At 38.1% G+C, this 10214-nt stretch overlaps 1 pseudogene; it reads left to right on the top strand.

Annotated features, from left to right (window-relative positions):
- The first annotated feature begins 2237 nt into the window (after positions 1 to 2237).
- Positions 2238 to 2448, top strand: LOC114008431 (uncharacterized; annotated as a pseudogene).
- Positions 2449 to 10214: the final 7766 nt, after the last annotated feature.

Genomic DNA, 10214 nt, shown 5'->3' with positions numbered 1-10214 from the left:
TTCTGCCCCTTTTGTGCCTTTCTCTTGTTAATTTCTCTCCTCTTCCCTCAACTAGGACAGAAAGCATCCAGGCAACTCCACCTCTGACTGTGTTGGTCCTTCCCATGGTGTGCTTGCAAACCACATGGTTTTCTATTTTTAACCTAATTCTATTACCTACAACGTGTTTTCTGTTTTTTTTTTTTTCATCGTTTTTTTTTTGTTGTTGTTGTTGTTCTTGTTCTATTCTTCCTTTTTCTTTACCTCTTCTTACTATTTCTATTTCCTACTTTCTTTCTCTTTTACCTTTCTTTCTTGTTTTACTGCTCAGCCCTTACCCACAGCTTAGAGAAGACTAGGTGCATAGTAGCTAAATATCTGATCATTGTGAGTTTTAGAGAATTCTTTGCACCTCACTGCAGTGGTTGCAAAACAGTGAAATTATTCTTCATAAATTCAATTGCAAAACTTCTTTTGCAGATGTATTTCTAGCCCAAGTTCATCTATCTAGTAAGTTGCGAAGTGTGACTGCAGCCCCTCATCGTACATTGGCAACATGGCTCCTTTTTTTGCAACTCCTCAAAGTTCTCCAGGCAACAAAGTCCCCATCTCTGAATTCTTTTTTATGATGCTCTGCATTTTTTGATCAACAATGCCCAGTGGGAATATATACTGGGAGGCAATTTAGCCAAATATCCTTTTTAGCAAATGATTTATTTACTGCTGCTAGGACAGCATTTTCTCCTAATCTTTCTCTGGACCTCTTTACTGCTTCCTGTCTTTCTTGTTCATTTCTCGCCAGGAAGCCTCTTATCTTTGCTGATTTGGGGCCAGTACATCTCCTTCCCACAGTAAATCTGAGGCTAATGGGTACCAAAAGAAAAGCAAAGTTTAAGGCCACTCAGAAGCACAACTGTCTTCTCTTGTAATAAACAAGTTATTTTTTTTCCCTTAAATTCTTAAGAGGGATGTCTCCTAGTGACTCTTCTTCCCCTCACACCACCAACTTTTTCTCATATATCAATCCTTTCCTGAGAAAAATAACTGAACAAACTTGGATTATTTGGGGCATAGGAAACAATTTTGATGAAAATCGGTGTGCTTTTAGTATTTACATAGTTTTTGGTTTCCAGAAAGTTGAAAGTTGCATTTGAGAGTAAGAAAGTCATATTAGAAGCTCATGAGATACAGTAATTAATATGAATCGACAGCCTCAGAATGGAAAGATATTTTTGTAAACTATGCGTCCTGAAAAAAGATGATCAACCCTATTAAATGATGGGAGAATGAGTTAAAAAAACCCACACTCTAAGGATGACATTCAAATAGCCAAAAAGCATATGAAAAAATGCTCAGCATCTCTCATTGTAAGGAAAATGCAGACCATAATGACAATGAGGTAACACTTAACTCCAGTCAGAATGTCTAAGATTAAAAAAACAAAAAATGATAAGTGCTGGGGTGGGTGTGGTGAAAGAGGAGTTCTCTTACACTACTGGTGGGAATGTAAATTGGTCCAACCACTGTGGAGAACAATTTGGAGATTCCTCAAAAATCTACAAAAAGAACTACCATATGGTTCAGCAATCCCACTCCTTGCTATCTACCCAAAGGGCAGAAGAATTCTTAATTGGAAAAGTGCTTGCACATCGATGTTTATTGCAGCATTATGCACAACTGCTAAGACATGAAGCCAACTCAAATGCCCCTAAACAGATGAATGGATTGAAAAACTGTGGCACATATATATACTCTATGGAATACTACTCAGCCATAAAAAACAAGTCCCTGGCTTTTGACAGAAAGTGGATGAATATTGAAGATTTACTGCTTAGTGAAGCAAACCAGGCTATGAAGGAGAGACATTGTATATCGCCACTTAATATACAATCAAATAAACATACAGACAAAATGAAAGTTCTGGGACTATGGTCTCTTTCAAAATGGGACTGTGGTCTCTTTCAAAATATCAGATTTCAATTCAATGAGGGTAATTAAAACCAAGGACAACAAAATTGTGGGGAGGGAGGATCATTGCCATTATGAATATGAAAAGTATGATCTTCCTCATAAGGTTTGATGGAAGCTACATAAACAAGATATTATCCAATAGAACAAGACAACCTAACTCAACCTGCGACACGTTTCCTGCATGTCTCTATGGCTTCCTTCTTCAAGTACTTTCGGTCTCTGCTCAAGTATCTGACACATTCTCACTGAGGTCATCTCACTGTTCACTCTATTTAAATTGTCCCTCCATCGCTTCTTGGCCTTTTCGCTAAGATCAAGTGTAGTATCTGTTCTTATCAGTTTAAATTGTCCCTCCAGCACTCGGTCTCTCTTTCCAACTTTATCTTTCTCTGACAATTATCATACATTATATATTATACTAATCTATTTGTTTGCTATCTTTCTTCCCTTGCTAGAGGGAAGCAGGAATTCCAATGAAGCAGAAATATTCAACCATTTTGTTCGTTGTTACATCCCCAATGCCTAGAACACAGTAGATGTTCAATAAATATCTGAAGAATGACTAAATGAATCAGTGGGGAAGGGCAGTTAAGAATATGGTGGTGAGACCCAGAGGGTGCTGCCAAGGCTTAGATTTTTTTTTTTTTTTTTTTTTTTTACCGGCACAGAACACATGAATTCATTCCAGATGGAAAGCTTTGTGTGTTAACAGCTACTGAGCCAGTTCTCTCTAGTTTAGATGCTCTTGCTACTGAATCTTTAAAATAAAGATGGGTATTTTATGGGGCTGACTCCATGGTCTGGTGGTTAAGGTAGCCAGATTCCACATGGTTGACCCCATGCTTTGAGTATTGGACCTGGTGGAGAAAGAAATACCTTGGGTGCATGTGTTGCATGCTCCAAATCCTGAGAGAATGGAGGAAGAGAAGAGAAGGGGTTGCAGCATGACTATTTCCTATATGTGGTGTTTTATCACTATCCCTTTCTCTATCTCTCTGTCTCTGTGTCTCTCTAATGATAGGACATATTCTCTGGCAATTATTATTTTTAAATGAGAACTTTATGTTTTTCCAGTGAAATCTTGCCTCTTAGACTTTCTGACAATCTGAGATAGTTTTGTGTCTAAATTCCAACTTTAAAACTCAAGGTAATTTTGTTTTACGTTCCTTCTAAATTCTCATCCCTTCATTTGGTATTCTGACTTTTTAGCTTTACATACTATTTTTCCATTCTTTCAAGTTCAGACTTATCTAGGCTTCAACAATTCTATGTTAAAGGTTATCTGATTTCAAAGCAAAATGTATTTTAATTATACATCCTGGAAAACAATTTTTTCCTGTTTTCACATCACCATTCTGTTTTCACTGCCATTCCCTTTTACTTATTTTTTTATTGTGATACAAAGGAAGATAATTTTAGGGGGTTTATAAACAAATTTCATTTTAACACATCTATGGGATTCATATTTGTAGCACATTTTGTGACGTTCAATTAGAAACAAACAAATAACCAAACAACAAGTAACAAAAAAACCTTAACAGAAGAACAGAGCTACTCTTGATAATTTGCAGAGAGAACTAAATTTTACCTCTTTCCTACGTTCCTTCAGGTCTCTCTCTAAGGGTCTGGGAATGAGCAACTTGCTTTTTAAACCTCACTTATTCTTGCAAAATGACCACAGTGCACCATACCCATGTTGGTGTTGAGCATTTGAAGCAGCCAGACTTGGTGCCACAAGTCACCTAGACTCATAGGCAAATCAAGAATTCTTCTAACTATTTTTCCCTTTCCCTTTGTTTTCTGGCTCAGTTTTAAGCCTGTATTTTTCCCAAACCTTCGGTTTACTCCTTAGACTCTGTTCTCATGTCTTGATTAGATAGTCACCTTGCCTAGACTGTGCCATCACCTCTTTCTTACAGACCAGATTTGCATTTATCTTAGAGGCTTATAGTAATCTCTTCTTGGCTGCTTCTATTTAAATATTGAGACTTACCAAGATCAAGCATCCAGTGCCAGCTCGTCTTATAGAAGAAACTAAAAAATGTAGGTAGAATATTAACCAAAAGATTACCACCTTTTTAACATATATTTCTTTCTTCTATCAACACAAAGAAGGAAATAAAAAGGAGAGGAAAAGAGAATAAAGGGGAATTGTTCAATATTAGTGAAAATCAAACCAAACAAAAGCTTCACAAAACAGTCAATTAAGGAGAACTAAGAAGGAGCTTCCTCAATGTGATTTTAAAAAAAAAAAGAGCATTGATAAAAGCCCACAGTTAATATATTAAATGGTGAAAGACTGAATGCTTCCCCAATATGATCAAGAATAAGATAATATCCAATCTCATTACTCTGTGGGTTATAGCCAAGACAATTAGGCAAGAAAAAGAAGCAAAAGCCATCTAGATTGGAAAGGAAGGAATAAAGGCTATCTATTCACTAATGACATGATCTTGTATATAGGAAATACTAAAGAATCTAAATATTCAATAATAAAAACTATGAGAACTAATAACTCATTTTAACAAAGTTGCAGGATACAAGATAAATACACAGAAATCATTTTTTTTATTCCTAAATGCTTATGGTGAACAATTTGTAAACAAAATTAAGAAAACAATTTTATTTACAATAGCAAAAAATGAAATGCAAAATATATATTGTGAATACTAAAAACCATGACTAAAAATGATTAGAAATAAATGGAAACATACCTAATACTTATTCGAGAATTAACATTCTTAAAATGGCAATTCAGGAAACAGCAGATGGTATAATGGTTATGTGGCTGGACTCCCACATGGCTGACCGGAGTTTGAGTCCTGGACCTGACGGCTTGAAACTCACACCAGGTGAGTGTGTGTGCGTGCCCAAAATCTTGAGAAGAGAATGGAGGAGAAGGGACTGTGGCATGACCTTTGCCCTGGGGTGTGATTTCTCACTTTCTGTCTCTCTGTATCTCTCTGTCTCTACTCTAAAGCAAAAATTTCTCTAAATAAAAATAATAAAATGGCAATTTATTCCATAATTATCTACGGATTCAATGTAATCCCTATCAGAATCCCAGATGAATTTTTTGTAGACAATGTCGAGCTGATTATAAAATTTGTACAGCATTTTAAGGGGCAAATAATAGTAAAGTAGGAGGACACATATGTCTCCATTTCTTTCTTTTTTTTTAAAGCTAAACATTTATTTATTTATCTATTTGTTTTGGTGAGTTTCAAGTGGATGAGTCCAAGACTTGAATGACTGTCAGCCATGTGGGAATCCAGTGCCTTACTCACCATGCCACCTGCTGATCCTCATTAATTTCTAAACTTACCATAAAGCCATAAGTAATCAAGAGAGTGTGGTACTAGCATAAGAATAGATGTATAGAACAGTGGAATAGAAGTATAATCCAGAAATAAACCTATGCATCTATGGTCAATTGATTTTTAATGAGTGCCAAAGTCATTTAATGGGGAAAGAATAGTGTTTTTATTTTATTTTATTTTATTTTTTTAAAAAATAATGCTAGAATAACCAAATGGCCACATACTAAATACAGTTTAAACTCTTGAAGTTGGACTACTATTTCAAAAACATACAGAAATTAACTCAAAAATAGATCAAAACCTAAAACATAACAGATAAAGCTATAAAAATATAAATGAAAAGACATATCGGGAACAGGCAGTTAGCGTAATGGCTGGCGCTGGACTCCCACGTAGTCCACCGCGGTTCACGTCCTGGACCTGGTGGCTTAAAGCTCATGCCAGGCATGTGTGCGTGTGTGCCCAAGATCCTGAGAGGAGAATGGAGGAGAAGGGACTGTGGTATGACCATCCCCCCTGGGGGGTGATTTCTCGCTTTCTGTCTCTATGTCTCTCTCTGTCTGTCTGGCGAGCGCACACATCCTATAGCAAAAATCTCTCAAAAAAAAAAAGACATATCTATTTACTTTCATATGTATATATTTACATATGGTGGTTTATATTACCCTTAGACATATAGCCTGAGGTAATTTTATACAGTATTTCTGAGTTATAACATTTTGTAACCCATCACATTCGGTCACATAAAGAATTTTCCACTCGTATTTTTTTGCCAGTTCTTGTAAAGTTTCAGATTGGGAAGAATTTTTGATTTTGGATGTTTGGATTAGGAATTCTTAACTTGTACTCACTCATTATGTTCATATTTTCTTTTAAATTCTTGCACATATTTTATGGATATTTTGAAGGTCTTATCTGCTATTTTCCTCCTCTGTTTTGTCTCATAGTTGTTTTCTATTAACTTTTTTTTTTCCTTAAGGTTGTTGTCATATTTTCCTGCTTCTTTACAGATCTAGAAATTTTTGCTGTATGCTAACTCTTTTGTTATGTAACAGAAGAGGTCTGGATCTTGTGGTCTTCTTTAAAAGGAAAGACAGGTTAATTACTGTCTGTATTCCTTGTTTTGTCACACTGCTCTTTATATGCAGATGGTCTTGTTCTCCCTGCTCCTGTTGCACATGACTAAGTATGGTCAGAAGACAGCTTTGTGTAGCCACCCAAGTCTTGGTGGTAGAAGAACCTGAACCCCTTCTTCAGAACAACTCAGTAATATGCCCCTCTTCCCTGACTGGCTCTATAAACTTGACTCAGGACCTGTGAAAGCTGCAGGATTCCCCTATGGTAAAGACTTCAGGTGTCTTAGGGTTAATGGGAGCTGAGGGAGGCCTCTCCTTATCCTCTTCCTGTTGTGAAAGTCCCTTTTGTTTACAATTTGATACCAAAGGAGGAAATGGAGCAGTAAATGTTCCCCTCTTTGCAAGGCCAACCCTGTCTGTGCACCATGAAGTCTCATCTCTATCCATACTGCATTCCAATACTCCCTCGATCACTCCAGCTGAGTATCAGCTACTTATTCTTTGTTTTGATCCTTGTTTAGGGAAAAAAGTGTGCTAGGCACCTGTGGTAGGCCATCTTGCTGGAAGTCTGTAAATACATATTTACTTGATCCAAACATTTGCATCCTTGTATAAAATGTATGAAGAAGTAAATATGCATGTACTAAATGTACCTCTAAAGGTCCGGTGGGTGGAGAATAATCTGGCTAAGTTAGGCTGAGTTTGGAAAGAAATAATAACAGATAAATGTCTGTCGATGGAAAGACAACAATCAGTTTTCTATTCTTTTCTTTTTTTAATGAATAGCTGAATGGCTACAGCCAAATTGTGGTAATTATCAGAACTGAGCCTGTAGAACTTTATTGCTTTATAGGTCATCTGAGGTTTTGTAAGTTTTGTCCTAAATGATTGTTTTCCCTGGTTATACTGAGTGGGTGGGTAAGTTTGAGTTGATATTCCTGACATATTTCTGAATGTCTCTCCTCATTGTTCTTTTTTTTTTTTTGAGAGGTTTTTGCTATAGGGCACGTGTGCTTGCCAGAAAGACAGAGAGAGAGAGACGGAAAGCGAGAAATCACCCCTCAGAGGGGATGGCCATGCTGCAATCCCTTCTCCTCCATTCTCCTCTCGAGATCTTGGGCATGCATGCACATGCACCTGACATGAGTTTAAGCCACTGGGCCCAAGGACTCGGACTATGATTAACTACATGGGAGTCCAGTGACATAGCCATTACTTCAACTGCTGGTCCCACTCTCCTCAGTGCTCTCACCAAGAACAATGGCTACCAAGGAAAGGTGGAGTTACCAGTGCTCAAACTGGAGAGGAAGTCTTCATGAGAAAAAGCAAATATCTTAGGATCAGACAGACCTCAGTTTAAATCTACAATCTGCTCTGTGCTCTGCAAACTTAGGAAGTTTCCTTAAACTTTGATTTCATCACCTGTAGAATATGAATTGGAAACATCTCCTTGGCTACTGAGTGGTGGTAATAAATGAGATACCATACAGTAAAGTGTTTGAAGTTGTTTTCATGCTATACAAAGGAAACATGAATGTAATGAGGCTGTTGAACATTCCTCAAACACTTTTTTTTTTTTTGGAGAGATTTTCACTGTAGGGCGCGTGCGCTCGCCAGATAGACAGAGAGAGACATAGAGACAGAAAGCGAGAAATCACCCCCCGGGGGGATGGTCACGCCGCAATCCCTTCTCCTCCATTCTCCTCTCGGGATCTTGGGCACGCACGCACACGCGCCTGGCGTGAGTTTTAAGCCACTGGGTCCGGGACGTGAACCGCGGTCGACTACGTGGGAGTCCAGCGACATAGCCATTATGCTAACTGCTGGTTCCCTCAAACACTTTTTTGTAAACCTACTAGATCAGTCTTCCCAGGATTCTTAGTTATCAGAAAAGTAGGAAAGACGATTTTGAGTTTTACTTCCAAAATAACTTAGCCATGAGTCTGACTCAGGAAATATTTACATTGTTTGAAGAAATTCATTCTCTGTAAATTAGGTTAAACACACAAAGAAAAAAAGTAATATCCCATTCTGCTACTTTCTGAAAGACATCTAACTATTGGGAGTTATGATTCCAAGAACCCGCAGGCTCATGAAAAATGTGACCATTTGCATATGGGACCTTGGAGACTTCTTCCGTAGCTGCTATTTGCTCATACCCTCAGGGCTGAAAAAGCCAAGTTATTCTGGGCCAAGCAAGTTGTGTTTGCTAAAAACAAGAAAATAAATAAAAGTAAGGCAAAGCAATAAAGTAACATTAGGTTGAAAATCAGATGGTGTACATGTTTTTCTCTGCTCAGCCTGCCAAAAGCAGTAGCCTTGAGCCCAGGAGAGGGGAAAACCATCCAGGGTGGTTGGATCTTTCTTGGCTCCATCCTCTTCCATGTCTGAGCCTCCAACACCTAACACAAAGGGCTTGAGCTACTTCTTCTGAGTGTTTTTAAACATTATCTTCCCTTTTCCATTTGAATGTGCTCCCCTTTTCCAGATGTCCCAGATCCCATCTCACCAACCTGCCACGAGTCTCCTCTGTCTAGACCACAATATAGATGGATGATGTGCCTCATTTTTTGGGTCGTTTTCTCCCCAGGTGCTATTTTTTAATTGCTCTTTCTGACTTCCTACCCTGAAGCTTCCTAACACATGATACTTTGTCTCAAAGCCCAAACTGGGCTCCTGAGAGTGTAGCCCAGTCCAGTACAGCCTAGACCCAACATTGATCTTGGCAGCTGGCTCGTCATCTTTATGTTCAGATTCCAGCTACTTCAGGAGGCATTTCCGATAGCCTACGTTTGCAAACAATCTCTCTCATCTCTGAAATGTAATCATACTTTTTCTCATATGTGCCATTTAACAAACTTTTAACCATTTCTTGCCTCCTATGATACTATAAGCAAAGTAAGACAGACAAGGCTGAGTTTGTATGTGATTAGTTCTGTGTGATCTCACGGCCACTTCATGGTGGCAGCTTTCATTGGAGGCCTTTGGTGGCACAGCCTCCTCCAGTGAAACCAGGGCTAGAACCTTCTCATTTCCATACAGTGGGCTCTTGCACATGTTCCTGTATTTCCCTGGAAATCTCTTTTCTTCTTCTATTTGGTTAATATGTACTCATCTCTCTGATTCTAGCCTAGTCATCATTTACTCAAGTACACCCTCTCTACCACTTGCAGATTGCAGCCCATCACTCTCCTGTACCTATCTCCATAGCATGTGCCAATGTATATCTTTCCTGTCATTGCAAGTATCTTAGCTCCTTGATGACAAGAAGAGAAACAGATTTTGCTCACTGTATTATCTTGACACTTACAACAGTGCTTGGCCCACACTTTAATCTAAATGCAAATAAAATAAATGGTCCACAAGTGAACAAGAATCTTTTATAAATGAATAAAGGGATAACTAGCTGCAAGGGTTCATTGTCTTCTCAATGACTATGGTAAGGACTTTCCATCTCTATCACCCAAAGAATTTTGGTTCCCTTGGAAAATATAAACATGACTTGCAGAGTTTCCCAGTTCCTGCAGGACTCCTGAGGTCAGAAAATTGTTCTCTCTGCAATGAAAGCAGCAGGCATTGGATCTACAAGCCTGTACATAAAAGAATCATTATCCCTTGAGCCAAATGTCACTGCTGGAATGGTTTCCAAATGCTGCCAAAAAGAACATTATTAATAACAGTAATGATAATAATAGTGATCATAATAACACATATTAAATTTTAATTGATATGGCACCCAAGTTCTCCAGCTCTGGAGGGAATCATTCTCACAGCAAAGGAGAAGGAATAAAGAAAAACTCCAGTGGAAAGGAAATATGATACAATTTGGGCCCAAAGCCAGACTTTAAGCTGCTTTTTGGAGAAAGAA

This window comes from Tupaia chinensis, unplaced genomic scaffold (genome assembly GCF_000334495.1).
Source record: "Tupaia chinensis unplaced genomic scaffold, TupChi_1.0 Scaffold000335_1, whole genome shotgun sequence".
In the NCBI taxonomy this organism is placed as follows: Eukaryota; Metazoa; Chordata; class Mammalia; order Scandentia; family Tupaiidae; genus Tupaia; species Tupaia belangeri.
This window is presented reverse-complemented; position numbering and strand designations above follow the sequence as displayed.